The 15,640-nt window shown below is 41.9% G+C and overlaps 1 pseudogene; it reads left to right on the top strand.

The window, feature by feature from the left end:
- Positions 1–3,469: 3,469 nt before the first annotated feature.
- On the top strand, positions 3,470–4,096 carry LOC130034255 (60S ribosomal protein L15-like; annotated as a pseudogene).
- Positions 4,097–15,640: the final 11,544 nt, after the last annotated feature.

The raw sequence follows: 15,640 nt of genomic DNA, 5'->3' as shown, positions 1-15,640 counted from the left end.
GGCGCCGTGTAATCCCATCAACGGCCAAGACTCAGAGAGTATAAAATCCAGCTCCCGGACGAGAACAGTGCAGTCTTCTGCCCCCGCACCTGGCTGTTCCTCGCCAAGGCCCCTTGGAGGGGAGCAGGTTGAGCTTTCCTCCCCGTCCCGACCAGGGCTCCAGCAGCCGAAGACCTCCAGGACCAGCCACCACCATGCTGAGACCACTCTCCACACACATGAAGGTACTGGCAGAGGGACAAAGCCACGCAGGTTCCGGGGCCGAGATCTCCAAGCCTACTCGGATTGGAGTAGAGCATCTTCCACCCAGATCCTCCAAATCCCAGTAGGCGGGGGTCACACCCACCACCTGGCCCCCTGGCGCCGTGTAATCCCATCAACAGCCAAGACTCAGAGACTACAAAATCCAGCTCCCAGAACCGCGCGGCCACATATATACCAATGTATAAGGAACTAAGCCAAGGCATGCTAAAATTCTCTGTATTTATTGACAGATTTTGGGAAATAAGAAAGCAATATGGTGGGGCTTATGCATAGAAATAGTAGCAACCCCATCATTGAGTGGTGATTGGGTCATAGGATCTATCTAATTTTCCAGTTCTGCTGTTCAGAGCATATATAATAAAGGCATTCTGGAATATAAAGCAAAAGTCCCCATAGACCTTTTCCTAACAAAATGGATATAATAAGCAAACTGCACCCAAACTCTGTAGAGTTAGAACTTGACAAAGGACCCCCGCAAAGCTGGCTTGCTAGTCTTGTTGTTTTATTAAATCTTTCATTATATTTTCTCAAATTTGTTAAATTAAATTCTGAAGTGCCATTTTTGTTTTCTTGAATCTTTTTTAACTATCAAATCTTTTCCAAATGCTTTATAAATGGACAATACCCAAACTCACAGCATCCTCTTAATGCTGTACCATGAAGTCCCTTACCTCCACCTACTGCCAAATAATGAATAACAGTTCTGACAGCAAGAGTTCCCCAGGATCCTGCTTGAGCAGTAAAGTGATCTAGGATAGATTGATAGGTATACGTCTGAGGGGATATGTGGACGACACATGTGCTCTGGCACCACATGTGCTTAAACATGGACACAGCAGCACACTGGCTCATTCATCACATGAGCGGGCTTTCTTTGTTCAAGTTGGCTTATATAGAGGTTTTACCAAGCTGCACAATATGATAATTTCTACCTAGGTAAGAGTCTGTTGCTAGGGTGGTTGCCTAGGGGGTAGAATTGGCAGTGGTTAATGGTCTTCTTTGAATTTCCTTTCCTTAGTCTTTGTTTCTGCTGGAGCTTCTCTTGGAAGGGTGGGGTGAGGGGTCCAGCCTTCTCTGGGTCTTTTGATGCCAGATGAAGTCTTATCAGGCCTTAGTTTCTGTGTCTACAAGGTGAGCTTTTTGCAGTCTTAGGTCTATAGGTTTTGTTACTTCTCAAGGAATTCCATTGTCATGGGGAACCCTTTCCTATCTATCTGTCTACTTCAGAACCACCCAAAAACTCTTTTTAAAATATTGGTATCAGATGCCCTGCCTTAATTGATATGGGCACTAAATTCCTTAAAGGAACTCAATAGATAGTGCAGGGATTAAAGCATTTTCCATGAAAGAAGCTGAACCCAGTTCAATTCTCAGCTCTACATTTCTCTCTCATCACTCCCAGGACTAATACCTGAACAGGAGCAGAGTCAATAGTAGCCCCTGATCACCGGCAGGTATAGCCCCAATACCTAAAATAAATAAATTTAAAACAATTAAAACAGCTATATCTAATATGCAGCACAGTTTAGAAAACACTGGCTTCTGTTTACATCGACTCAAACTCTATTCTTCAATTTAAAAGCAAACGAATCAAGCAGTAACAAAACTGAAATTCAACTTCTACTGTTTTTCTTTAACAAGAAAGATAACCACTGAGATGGACAAAGATTCCCTCCCTAATCAATTTTTAAGCAGGCTTTTCTGAATAAGCCCCACCATATCCCTTTCTTATTTTTCTGAACCCTCTTTGTGTATGCTTTGGTTTTAAAGCAGTCAGGTAGATAGGAAAGGGGCCCCATGGCAATGCTTGCTTGGGAAGTAATAAAATCAACTAGCATTAATGCTGCTAAAAACCTATCTGTGGACACAGGAGCTAACAGTTAGTCTGACACAAACAGAGGTAGAGAGAAAGAAGGCTGAACCCACCTCTGAGAGAAGCTCCAGGAGCAACAAAGGTCAGGAAAGGAATATCAAGACTGTAGGATAACACTCTTTTGTCCTTCCTCAGGTAGCTTAGGTTTGTCAGGTCACATCCATCTAAGGACACTGAACTTGTATTGTAAGCAATGTCCTTTCTGTGTGGACACAGGAAGACAGTTAATATCATGCTTTGTAACTTGGGAGTTGATTGACTCCAAATAATATTTACTCCTGGGCATCTGATTTCTTGACTCAGTTGCCCTTAGTTCCTAGCAACCCAAAAGCAGGGTCCCTATAAGGGACTGAATGGACCCAGGGCAAGCTGTGAGCTACCCTGGCATCGAAATGGGCCAGGCCAAAGTGGCACGATACTCAACTATAAGTTGAGGGCATGATCATGGACAAATGCTGTTATGATCCAAAAGTAAGTAACGATGAGACTAGGACCCTGCTGGAGCTAGGAAGATTAACCTGGCCTGAGGACTGCGGAATGTATAGTGAGATGTTCTCAGGAAGAACCAAACTAAATTTATATCTCTTACTGTGCTCATACAGAATGACATTTCTAGAAATATTAGAAGTAGATTTATTACAACTATTTAACTAGATTACTAACTGAGGGAAGAACACACCCTTGTTGAGATCCCACCCTTGAGCAGATCTCCTAGTAATCTGAAGTAATCTCTGTAGATGAGATTTTATCCTTGAGTTAATCTCCTGGAGGAGTGGTCTTACCTCTCTTTGTTGATTCGTCAGTATTCAACCCACCTTTATGTCACCGCCTTATGTGACTGCTATATAAACTAAGAAGTAAGCTCGGCGGAAGGAGTCAGGAGCGAGAGAGCTCGGGCTCCAGAGATCCAGAGTCAGAGCCAGAAGGAGAGAGGTTCCAAGATTGGGGCCCAGAAGAGAAGGAGGCAGAGAAAGACAGAAGTGAAGAGGATTGGAATAAACTACTATTGATATAGACCGGCCTGGCACTCGTTTCTTCTTCCATCTACCCTTGGCCAACAGTCGTTCCGATCCAGGCCACACACAGCGGCTCAAGAGCACCGAACGCAGGCGGTGAGACAGTGCCATCCAGTGAGCCCGGTGAGATAAGATTTTACACAAGACATTCAACTACTCTCAACTCTACCCTTTAACAAGCATCCTAGCAAACAACTCTTACCTAGGTAGAATGTCCCACACAAGGAAGCCTGGGAGAAATCTTATAAAAGTCATCTTGATCAAAAGAAGAGCATGCAGCTTTTCATTGAGCGGCAGCCATCAGTAAGCCTCCAAGATGAGTGTGTACAAATACATCCAGGAGCTCTGGAGGAAGAAACAGTCGGATGTGATGTGATTCCTACCTGCGAGTGCGCTGCTGGCAGTACCACCAGCTCTCTGCGCTGCATCCCCCCCCCCCCCGCCCACCCAACCAGATAAGGCACGTAGGCTGGGCTACAAGGCCAAGCAAGGCTATGTTATTTATCGGATTCGCATATTTGCACGCTCCCGCAAACGCCCAGTGCCAAAGAGTGCGACCTACAGCAATTCCGTGCATCACCACGGTGTTAACCAGCTCAAGTTTGCCCGAAGCCTTCAGTCTGTGGCGGAGGAACGAGTAGGACGCCATTGTGGGGCTCTGAGAGTCCTGAATTTTTACTGGGTTGGTGAAGATTCCAAGTACAAATTCTTTGAGGTTATCCTCATCCATCCATTCCATAAAGCTATCAGAAGAAATCCTGATACCCAGCGGATCACAAAACCAGTGCACAAGCACAGGGGAGATGCCAGGGCTGACATCCACCGGCCGCAAGAGCAGTGGCCTAGAGAAGGATCACAAGTTCCACCACACTATCCGTGGTTCTCGCCGCGCAGTGTGGAGAAGGCGCAATACTCTCCTGCTCCATCCTTACCATTAATGTAACATTTGTAAAATTCTTACCTAATAAACCACTTCGGAGAGTTCTGTCTACAGGTGTTCTTTAATTTGTTAACTGAGTCTGCAGATTATTTCCTGAATGCATTGTCAAATGTTGAAAGTTAAAGTGCAATAATGTATGTCCGTTTAAAGTGTTGTTTGGTATATTAGGTGTAAAATAAATTATGTAAAAGAGAAAAAAGAGAAGAGCATGCATATGATGCCAGAGACCCTGTCCTGCAGGTACCCACAGGTTGATGAGTGCATGTGATGCTGGAGTACATATGTAGCCCACATCTACCATCTTGAGATAAGTACTTTCATACTTAAATTCTGGGATGTGTACTGAGACTCTCTCTCTGTTTCTCTCTCTCTATTCTGGCGAAGCCCACCTTCTCTCTTGAACACGCTCTCTCTCCCCACCCTTCCTCAGAACTTCCAAATAAAATATGTTACACTCCACTGTTTCATCTCCTGAAATTCTCATCTGAGAGGCAAAATGCAAAAGATACAAAAGGTCTGGGTAAGGTATAAAACGGACTTTCTTTTCTTGCAAAGGATCAAAGCCCACAGCAGACTTCATTTAAAAAAATACTGAAACAGCAGGAGATACAGTTACAAAGCTGTTCATGATCAGGTTTCAGTCAAAAAATGTTCCAATACCCATCCTTCTTCCAATGTACATTTCTCATCACCAATGTCCCAGTTTCCCTCCCCTGAAACTCTTCCCCCCCCACACACACACATTATCTGACTCTATGGCAAATACTTTTCTTCTGTCTTTCAGTCTCTGTCTCTGTGTCTCTGTCTCTGTTTACTTCTCTCCCTCCCCCTCTTCTCTCTCCCTCCCCTTTGGGCATTACGGTTTGTAACAAAGATACTGGGAGGTTATCACATTTTTCCCTTTACCTACTTTCAGATCACAGTTCTTATCCAGAGTGATCATTTTCAACTATCATTGCCATAGTGGTTACACCAGAGGCGGGATTCCAAGCATGGACCTAGCCTCCTGGCCTGTGTTTCTGCTGTTCTTGGGTATTGTTCTTATAGTATTATCAGTCCTAAATTTCCCAAACTGTTCCCTGGGTTGCAGAGTGGATAGAGAGAAAATGGTACATTTCCTTCTTGAGGCTGCTGCCACTCTTCTCCCTGCTTCACATAAGTCACTTGGGAACTCCACTAGCATCAGTTTGGTTTGATTTGGGGGCAACACTTGACTGTGCTCTGGGACTTACACCTGACTCTGTGCTCAGGAATCTCTCCTGGCAGAGTTCATGGGACCATATGTATTTGGGGAATGAACCCCAACTGGACAAATGCAAGAGAAGTGCCTTATCCACTCTGTTATCTCTCAGTCTGCTAACAGTGATCAGGAGACTTGGGGGCCCCATTGGGGCTCTTGGCCAATTGAGCCAGTGATTTTATATACGGGCTCCTTTTCTGAAGTGCCAGGGAGCACCTGGGTCACTCTAGCTATACCTGCGTCTCCTAACATCACAACTGTGGGGCTTTAGGATTTCCAGGGCTGCCTCCAAGTGAAGTACAGGGGAACATGCTGGTGCCAGCTATTATAGAACTTTCCAAAGGACAAGAAAAATGGTTTGATTGTTTTGGTATGAGGGGGCATGCTCTTTAGGCCCAGTCTAGAGGACTATGTGATGCCAGGTATATAATCAATTTTTTTTGTTTCCCCAAACTCTTTATTGGGGGCTACATAACACAGCACACCACAGCCCATGGTGAACAGAATCCCGTACAGCACCTCTCAACTCGGATCGTGGGTACATTCAAAACCTGCTTCTGGTGAAGTTATTCCGAGTACACACTTGCATACACATGCACAGAGCTCCAAGCATACCCTCTAGAACATCCTGCAGCCCATTTGGTGCCCAGGAAGCTCAGAAATTCCCACCTTTGCGCACGGGAAATGATACAAGTTTTGGAATTTTCTGTAAATAAACTAGGCATCTTGGTATACTATATACATGGACATTGGCACGGAGATGACCCTTTTTTCCCATCTATGAAAAAGTGGTAAAAAAAATCTGTGCAGTTGCATCCATCCTACATTCAGTTCTCAGGAACTGATAGACAAAATATTTGTTTGGCTGAGGATGTTTAAGGCACATGTACATTAAGGTACATGCTTTAACCTCAATCTTCTCTCTAGTCCAGCAAATGGGTTTTTAGTTGTCCATAATGCTCAATTTGTACAAGAGGAGCAGACACAGACAAGAAAATAATTTGTCCAAATTTTAAAATATAAAGCTATGCTTTGACTTGCACACAATGGAAACTTCAGAAAGTCCAACAGAAATGTAAAATGACAAACTTTAGCAGACTTGGAATCAGGCAAAGATATGAATGGTGTGTATAGAAGATTCATTATTATCTACTGTAATGTGTGATTCAGAATTTAACTGTTACCTACAAAAACCATAGGACCACCTGATTTCAGGTAAACAGACTTGTCCAACATTCCTTGATGTAACCATAATTATAATTACTTCTTATGATATGCTTGCTGGGCTGGAGCAATACCACAGCGGGTAGGGCGTTTGCCTTGCATGCACCCAACATGGCCTACCCGAATTCGATTCCTACGCCCCTCTCGGAGAGCCCAGCAAGCTACCGAGAGTATCTCTCCCTCACGGCAAAGCCTGGCAAGCTACCCGTGATGTATTCGATATGCCAAATACAGTAACAAGTCTCACAATGTTACTGGGCCCGCTCGAGCAAATTGATGAACAATGGGATGACAGTGTCAGTGACAGTGACAGTGACAGATATGCTTGCTGTACTATAACCCCAGTATCATTTCTGTATTTGGTGTCATGACGTGACCCCAATGTCTTTTCTATATTTGATGCCAGTCAAATACTGTCTCATATTTGATAGGAAGTCACATGCCCACAGATTCTCTATAGAAATGCTTTTAGAACCTCTGATCCCAGCAAACAGCTTCAGTTACGTTTGCCTAGTTATGGTGCCTAGCTTGGACATCTGATATAAATAAAGACCTCCTTGTTTTCCTGTCAAATCTTTGTCTCAGTGTGCTGGATTGAGCAAACTTCTTGTATAACACTACTAGGGATAAAAAGGTATGTTACTTTTATTGAAATATTTTTAATGACACCATGGTAACTCCTGCCTATAAATCAACTGATTCATTTTCGAGAAAAAAAATACTAGTCAAATGATTGAGTCAAATCACTGATATGTTAGTTCTATACAATTCTGTAGTTGAACATTCGGGACTCTTTTTTTCTGTTACTTGAAGAGTAGTGTCACTGTAAAGCATATCTCCAATGGGCACTTTTCTCATTGAAAATTTTGATGGTTTCTGGAGTTCTGTTATGTAACAGCAGCCCAGAATCAGAGGACTGTATAGATATCAAATTCAATACCCCAAATTCCTCCCTTGAGAACTAGGAAAATAAAAGGCAAAGGTAAACTCAACACAAATAAACACAAGAAAATATTGAACATGAGTGGAAATCAATGGCAATGAAAGCAGTAACACATTGGAGACAATTTTTAACGCATGTTCTTCAATTAAAATAAGATGAAAGACCAGACTGTGTATCCCTGATAGTCCATAAAGACTGTCAGGTATGAACCTGGTAACCCTCAGCACCAGAGGACCTGAGTAGTACAACTTCACCAGTGCAAACTTTGAACCACTGGTCTGCACAGCTGTGTACTGCCAGGTGTGTGGCCCTAGATCCACTAAGTACTGCTTGGGAATTTTAAAAGAAATAAACAAAATTGAAAAATCTCTAGCTCTACTGACAAAATGAAACAAAACAACAGATAAGATAATGTTAAGAATGAAGAGCTTTAATTGCAGCCACCAAGGGGGCAATCAGTATAATACTATAAACCACTATATGAATAAATTTTGTCAATTTAAGAAATGAGCCAGGTCTTTAAATAAAAAAACTGCAAATCACTGAATATGAAATAGATTATTTGAATAGTCCTATTGAAGGAATTTATTTTCTAATTTTAAAACTGCCAAGAATGATATTTCCAGCCCCAGATGGTTTGACTAGAGAATTCTACCAAAGATATAAAGAGGAAATAACACCAATGGTACACAATCTCTTTGTGAAAATAGAAAAATAAGGACTATATCTTACCTTATTGAATGGCGCTTGTATAAACTTGATACCAACCTGAAAAAGACAGTGAAAACAGCAAACTGAAAACCAAGTAACTTCATGAATGTAGAGGCAAAAATCTTTAATGAACACCACTAAATACAAATCAGCAATATATAAAAGTATTACACTGTATGACCAAGATTATTCATTCCAGGGATGAAATGATATATCAAATATAAAAACTATTTTATGTAGGAGCTAGAGAAATAGGATAGGGGTGAAGGCACTTGCCTTGCAGGAAGCCAACCAAAGTTTGATCGCCAATACCACATATGGTCCCCAGCACTACATAAGGTCCTCAGGATCACATATACTAAACTAAGGTGATGAGGGTGGTGGAAGTGGATAGCTGTTGGCGCTATGAAGGGATGACATTTGTATGGTACCTACACATGCTTGTTGTTATTTCAGCAGCAAGGAAGAGAATGAGAACAGGATCTTATTTTAACTGCCAATGGTCGGGTGTTATTATTTGAGGTGTGGGAAATGTGTGGGGTTACAAAGACTCACATGTTCCAGTAGAGAGAGGTAAGCCTTGCAACCACAGATGAAATACAGCCATTGTGAGGCACCCAGCCCGGTATTGATAATTTTTTTATTCTTTTTTTCATTTTAGCTTATTGCGTGGCCCATACCAGAGGTACTCAGAAATTACTCCTGGCTCTGTGTTTGGAGATCGATCACTCCTGGCAGGTCTCAGCGAACCTTATGAGGTTCCAGGGATCAAACTTGGTTCAGCTGCATTCAAGGCAAACATTTTGCCTGCTATACTATATCCTTAACCCTAGATAATAATTCTTCAAAGGATATATTGGATCCCTTCTTATCTAAGACCAGTAAATGACCTTTGTTGAAAGCTTCAGGCAGTTACTGGAGTGTTCAGGAAATGTTGAACAGTATTTTTGGTTTTTTGTTTGTTTGATTTTTAAGAATAGGGACACACACCAGCATTGGGTTGCTACCAAAAGATGTCATTGGTTTGGTGGTCAGGATTTATTAACTAGAAAAATTGATTTTCCCCATTGCTATATATAACATTTCCATTTTCCATACCCACCTAACAAATAGAGGTATTGTGATTAAGTAGTTTGTGTGGTCCAAATATTTGGTAAAGTGGCTTGAGAAGACCTAAATTTCTTGTGTCAATCTATATTCAAGTATATTTTTGGTGATGGAACAGATGGATTGATTGGTTATTAAAGTCACAGTCACTTATTAAAAGCCAACAGGGCCTTTCCCTGAGCATACTAGGAGAGAAAAAGAGATAAGCATTCTTCCAAGAATTTTTTCCTGAAAACAAATACTATTGTCCTAGTATCATCACTGCGGTACTTCTTCTGAAGTCTATATAGGTAAAGGTAAAGGGTAAAGGCCCTCCCATTGATCGTTGCTTGAGCGGGCCCAGTAACGTCTCCATTGGAGACTTTGTTGTTACTGTGTTTGGCATATCGAATACTCTCGGTAGCTTGCCAGGCTCTCCGAGAGGGGCGGAGGAATTGAACTCAGGTCGGCCATGTTGGCCGCTTGTAAGGCGAACGCCCTACCTGCTGTGCTATCGCTCCAGCCCTAAAGTCTATATGAATGTTCTTATCTTTATGTTGCATGATCTCTAGAAAGAATAGTTCTGGTTCTTCCTCAGTACAAGTCAAATAGAAAAGTAGGACACTTTAATCCAGAAAGTCCTACCTAGGTATTTTTAAAAATTTTAGAATTCATTGCAGCTTACATGTGAAATACAGAAACCTCAAAAATGATTAAGCAGACTCTAACATAGTTTCCAAAAAGGCATATTACTGAAATACATTATTACTTCCCATCCTCACCTCTATTCTATCAAGTAATTACAGTAATAGATTAACTTTAGCTGTTATAAATTTTACAAGTAATTTTTCATATTCACAGAAATAACTGATATAATCTTTTTTTTAGTTTTTGCATTGCTAAAATTTTTGGTGAGGAATTCTAGACTGAGTTCTGAATGGCCTTGGGGCTCAGATGCTCTGTCATTTATTAAATCTGTTTAGGTATCTTTCTTTGTTGACCAGTATTGTACAGAAAGGGGTCAGAGATAACTACCAACATGTTTCTTTTACCCTCAATTATAGATAGGTGCTGGGAAATCATAAGAGTACAACAATCAATGAATCATTCAGAATAAGTCAGCTTCTCCCAGGGAGAAATTGTCACAAACTCCAAATTAGAAACCGTGAGCCAGTGTGTTTTCATTTTAACTTCAGTGGATCCTTCTGAGTTTTGAGGGAACAAGACAGGGATTATTTCATGAGCTTTCCACTTTTTGGCCAGAGTCCATCCCATACTATGCTCTTGACTATCTGTAGTTTGTTGACCTCATAGCCCATTAAGTCCTACTGTGTTGAAGTTGTGGTGATATAGCTGTTTGTTCTGGGTCTGTCTAGATTGTTGGTGTGACTAATACCTGTGTATAAGGAAATATAGCCAGTTTAAGACTTCTAAGGCATAGGCTACAACACATCAGTAACAAGAATGTAGTTCATTATAAAAAACAAAAACAAAAACAAAAACATTCACCATCAATATCACTTGTATCACTTATCATCCTGTTGATCATCGATTTGCTTGAACAAGCGTCAATAATGTCTCCATTTGTCCCTCTTGTGTGCTAGTATAGCACAATGGCATCTGCTCGCTCCAGAAACACGAAGAGTCTTAAACCATTCGTTCAGGGTTTTGACGGAGAAGTCTGACTACATAGGTGGACAGCCACACGGCCTTTTGAAATCCCGTGGAATCCAGTCAGTAACAGCTCTAGTCCAGTGGTTGTCTTCAAATTGCATTACGTGACCAGTCCATCAGATTTTCGACGCCTTGGCAAACGAGATAGCATCCCTGATTCTTGATCGTCAATGGAGTTCGGAACTCCAGTTTCCTTCTCTCACTTGAATGAAGCGTGATACTTCAAGCATAGCTCTTTTGATTCCTCTTTGGGATACCTGAATAGTGTTCTCATCCTATTTTCGTAGGGCCCAGGTCTCTGAGGCATATGTTAGTTCCGGAAGAATGGTGGAGTCGGAAAGATGTGCCTGGAGCCGGAGGTTCTTTGTCCTCTTAACAACTCCTTTGACGCTCTTAAAGGCGTCCCATGCTGCTCTCTTACTCCTGTGCAGTTCTGGCGCCAAGTCATTCATCATGCTGACTTTTTGACCCAGGTACACATAGCTGCTGCATTCGGAGATGTTCATTCCATTGAGAACAAATGGAACGTCAGGGACTAGTTCGTTTTTCATGAACATTGTTTTGGTGAGATTTAGCTGCAGTCTCTTTTTGAATGCCCTGTTTGGCTAGATCTTCGATGACCGCTTCAGTCTCAACAGAATCAAAGGCCTTCTTTAAATCTATGAATGCTAGACAGAGCTTAATGTTTGATGTTAGAGTTTGGACTCCAGGCTCTCCATCAGTATTCATCAATAATAACTATTTTTTGGTCATTTCAAGGCCAACTTTTGTTGTCTTCTTAGTGATTCAAACCCTATAAGCAAAGCATATGACTGTTTCCACTGATTTCTTCTTTTAGACTTTGAAGGGGTCAAATTTAATTCAGAAGCAATATGGTTTTTGATATTCCGGTTAAATACAATCAAAACAATCATTTTCTAAATTATCCATTACAAATAGTTACTTTCTCTTGGATTTATGCAAACAAGCATATTGCCATAAAGTATATGAACTAAAATGCTCACAATAACAAATCATCCTGTTATTCGTCGATTGCCTCGAGCAGGCCCCAGTAACGTCTCCTTCATCCTAGCCCTGAGATTATATTCAAGACTCTTTAGGAGAATGAGACCCATCATTGTTACTGGTATTTGGCATATTGGGTACGCCATGGGGAGTTTGCCAGACTCTGCCGTGTGGGCAGGCTACATTCGGTAGCCTGCCAGTTTGTCAAAGTAGGAATGAGATGTCATAATAAGATGTCATCCGGGAGCTGGTTTTTATAGTCTCTGAGTCTTGGCCACTGATGGGATTACACGGCGCCAGGGGGCCAGTTGGTGGGTGTGACCCCCGCCTACTGGAATTTGGAGGATCTGGGTGGAGGATGCTCGACTCCAATCCGAGTAGGCTTGGAGATCTCGGCCCCGGAACCCGCGTGGCTTTGTCCCTCTGCCAGTACCTTCATGTGTGCGGAGAGTGGTCTCAGCATGGTGGTGGCTGGTCCTGGAGGTCTTCGGCTGCCAGAGCCCTGGTCGGGGCGGGGAGGAAAGCTCAACCCGCTCCCCTCCAAGGGGCCCCGGTGAGTACAGCCAGGTGCGGGGGCAGGAGACTGCACTGTTTTCCTCCGGAAGCTGGTTTTTATAGTCTCTGAGTCTTGGCCGCTGATGGGATACAAATAGTTACTTTCTCTTGGATTTATGCAAACAAGCGTATTGCCATAAAGTATATGAACTAAAATGCTAAAGGTTGGATAATGTGTCAAGAGAAAAAAGTAAATGTTTCAGTTCTACTAACAAGATGAAATATATTGGTTTGTTAGAGTTCAAAGATTAAGGAGGAAACATTTTCAAATTTTCCATACATAAAATTATGACTTCAGATAAAATTATTAAAATTATATTTATAGCATAGTGTTAGGGCGTTTGCCTTGCACACGGCCAAAACTGGTGACCCGGGTTTGATTCCTCAACCCCTCTTGGAGAACCTGGCAAGCTATCAAGATTATATCGCCTGAACTGCACAGCCTGGCAAGCTACCCGTGACTTATTCAATATGCCAAAAATACGCTCTCTGCCTCTCCCTTTCCGCCGCCCAAGCCGAGCTGGTCTCTTCTCCCCACCCAGTTTTTACTCCCCGGGCACACATCAGATATCTGTGGGGGTGTGGCCACTTTAGAAGTGGGCGTGGCTTTTAAAAAGTGGGCAAAGCCTGATTTGGGGCCCCAAGTAGTTTACTCATACCAAGAAATCTAAGCCCTACACATACACACCAACATGAAGAAACAACGCAAATCCCCGCCACGGGGAGACGACGAGGAAACAAGTCCAGAAGCCTCAGTGGGTGCTAGCCACCTTAGGGACCTCTCTGACAAAGAATTCAGATATGAAGTGATTAAGATGTTCAATCAACTCAATGAAACAGTCAGACAGAGATCCAGTAAATTGAAAGAGGACATGAAAGAAACAATCGAACGCACAATCAACAAAATACAGGAAAAATGAGAGCAGAAATTGGAAAGTTTGGTACAGAAATGGCACGGATAAGAAATTCCATAGATGAAGTCAAAAACTCAGTCCGTGCCCTCAAAAATAGAATGACCACAGCTGAGTAAAGAATCAGTGAGCTGGAATATCAGCTGCACCAAGCCAACACGCAACAACAAACAGTGGCAAAGGACCTCAAAATAGCTCTACAGAGAATCAGAGTCCTAGGAGACGATTCCAAAAGAAACAATATTAGAATCATTGGACTACCAGAAGCTCAGGGAAACAATCCCAATGAAAAAAAACATGGTTAAACAAATCATTGCTGAGAAATTCCCAGACCTCCACAATACAGCCATTCAGATACAAGAAGCCCGAAGGGTGCCACCTAAAAGAGACCCTAACAAAAACACTCCAAGACATATTATAGTTAGAATGATCGATGCTGCCGATAGAGACAGAATACTGCAAGCAGCAAGGGGAAAGAAGGAAATCACATACAGAGGAGCACCCCTTAGATTCACAGCAGACCTATCAGAGGAAACCCTCCCTCCACGCCCGAAGGCAGTGGCTAGATATAGTGAAAAAACTCACTGAAATGAATGCTTCACCAAGAATACTCTATCCGGCTAAACTCTCACTCAAACTCGAACGAACGGTACACTACTTTCTAGATAAACATCAGCTCAGGAACTTCATAGACTCAAAACCAAACCTAAAAGAAGGGCTAAAGGGGCTACAATAAGACAATACAAACCCTATAACCACAACACACCCTTACATAAATATGACACAAAACCCCATAACCATATTCTCTCTCAATGTCAACGGGTCTAAATTCACCATTTAAGAGACACAGAGTGGCAAAATGGATACAGAGACAGAACCCAACATTCTGCTGCCTACAAGAAACTCATCTCAACAGTCAGAGCAAACACAGACTCAAAGTCAAAGGATGGAAAACAATCCTGCAAGCAAACAGCTACTGCAAAAAAGCTGGGATGGCCATATTAGTATCCAACAACATTAATTTCACCTTGAAAAAGATTAGAAGGGACAGTGAAGGCTATTTTCTCTTCATCAAGGGATAATTACAACAGGAAGATTTCACACTCTTAAATGTATACGCACCTAATGAGGGAACAGCTAAATATTTAAAACAACTGCCAACAGATTTTAAGCAGGACATTGCTAGCAACACAATAGTAATTGGAGACTTCAACATCGCCTTATCACCTCTGGACAGATCAACAAGAACAAAACCCAGCAAGGAATCATTGGCTTTGAAAGAAGATATAGAAGAGAAAGGGCTTATAGACCTATACTAGGGTTTTACACCCCAAAAAGAAAGAATACACATTCTTCTCCAGTGCACACAGAACATTTTCCAAAATAGACCATGTGCTAGGACACAAAACATACCTCAACAAAATCAGGAAGATAGAAATAGTGTCAGCCATCTTTTCAGACCAAGATGCACTTAGAATAGAATTGAATCACAAACAGACACGGAGAACCAAATCAAACACCTGGAAATTAAACAACTCGATGCTGAACAATGAGTGGGTCAGGAACAAAGTCAAGGACGAAACCAAAAGATACCTGGAAACAAATGAGAATAATGACACGAGCTACCAGAACCTATGGGATGCAGCGAAAGCCGTATTAAGGGGAAAATTTATAGCTCTGCAAGCATATCTTGGGTCTGTAGAAAGGATGCACATAAACAACTTGACCTCACAGCTCAAGACCTTAGAAAAGGATCAACAGAAAGAGCCTAAATCAGTCAGAAGGAAAGAGATCATAAAACTTAGAGCAGAAATCAATGACATGGAAACCAAAGAAACAATCTGAAAGATCAATGAAACCAAGAGCTGATTCTTCGAGAAAATAAACAAGATAGATAAACCACTAGCAACACTCACAAAGAAACAGAGAGAGAGAACCCTAATAAACCGAATCAGATATGAGAAGGGGGATATCACAACTGAAATCAAAGTAATTCAAAAGATCATCAGAGATTACTTAGAAAGTCTATACGCCACGAAACAAGAGAACCTAGAAGAAATGGACAAATTCCTGGACTCCTATAATCTCCCAAAGCTGAATCAAGAAGATCTGGAGTATCTGAATAGACCTATTAATATAAACAAAATCGAAACTGTAATCAAAACCCTTCCCCAAAACAAAAGCCCAGGTCCAGATGG

Source organism: Sorex fumeus, unplaced genomic scaffold (genome assembly GCF_029834395.1).
Source record: "Sorex fumeus unplaced genomic scaffold, SorFum_2.1 ptg000058l, whole genome shotgun sequence".
Taxonomy (NCBI): Eukaryota; Metazoa; Chordata; class Mammalia; order Eulipotyphla; family Soricidae; genus Sorex; species Sorex fumeus.
Note: the sequence above shows the minus strand (reverse complement) of the source record. Positions and strands in the feature narration are given on the sequence as shown.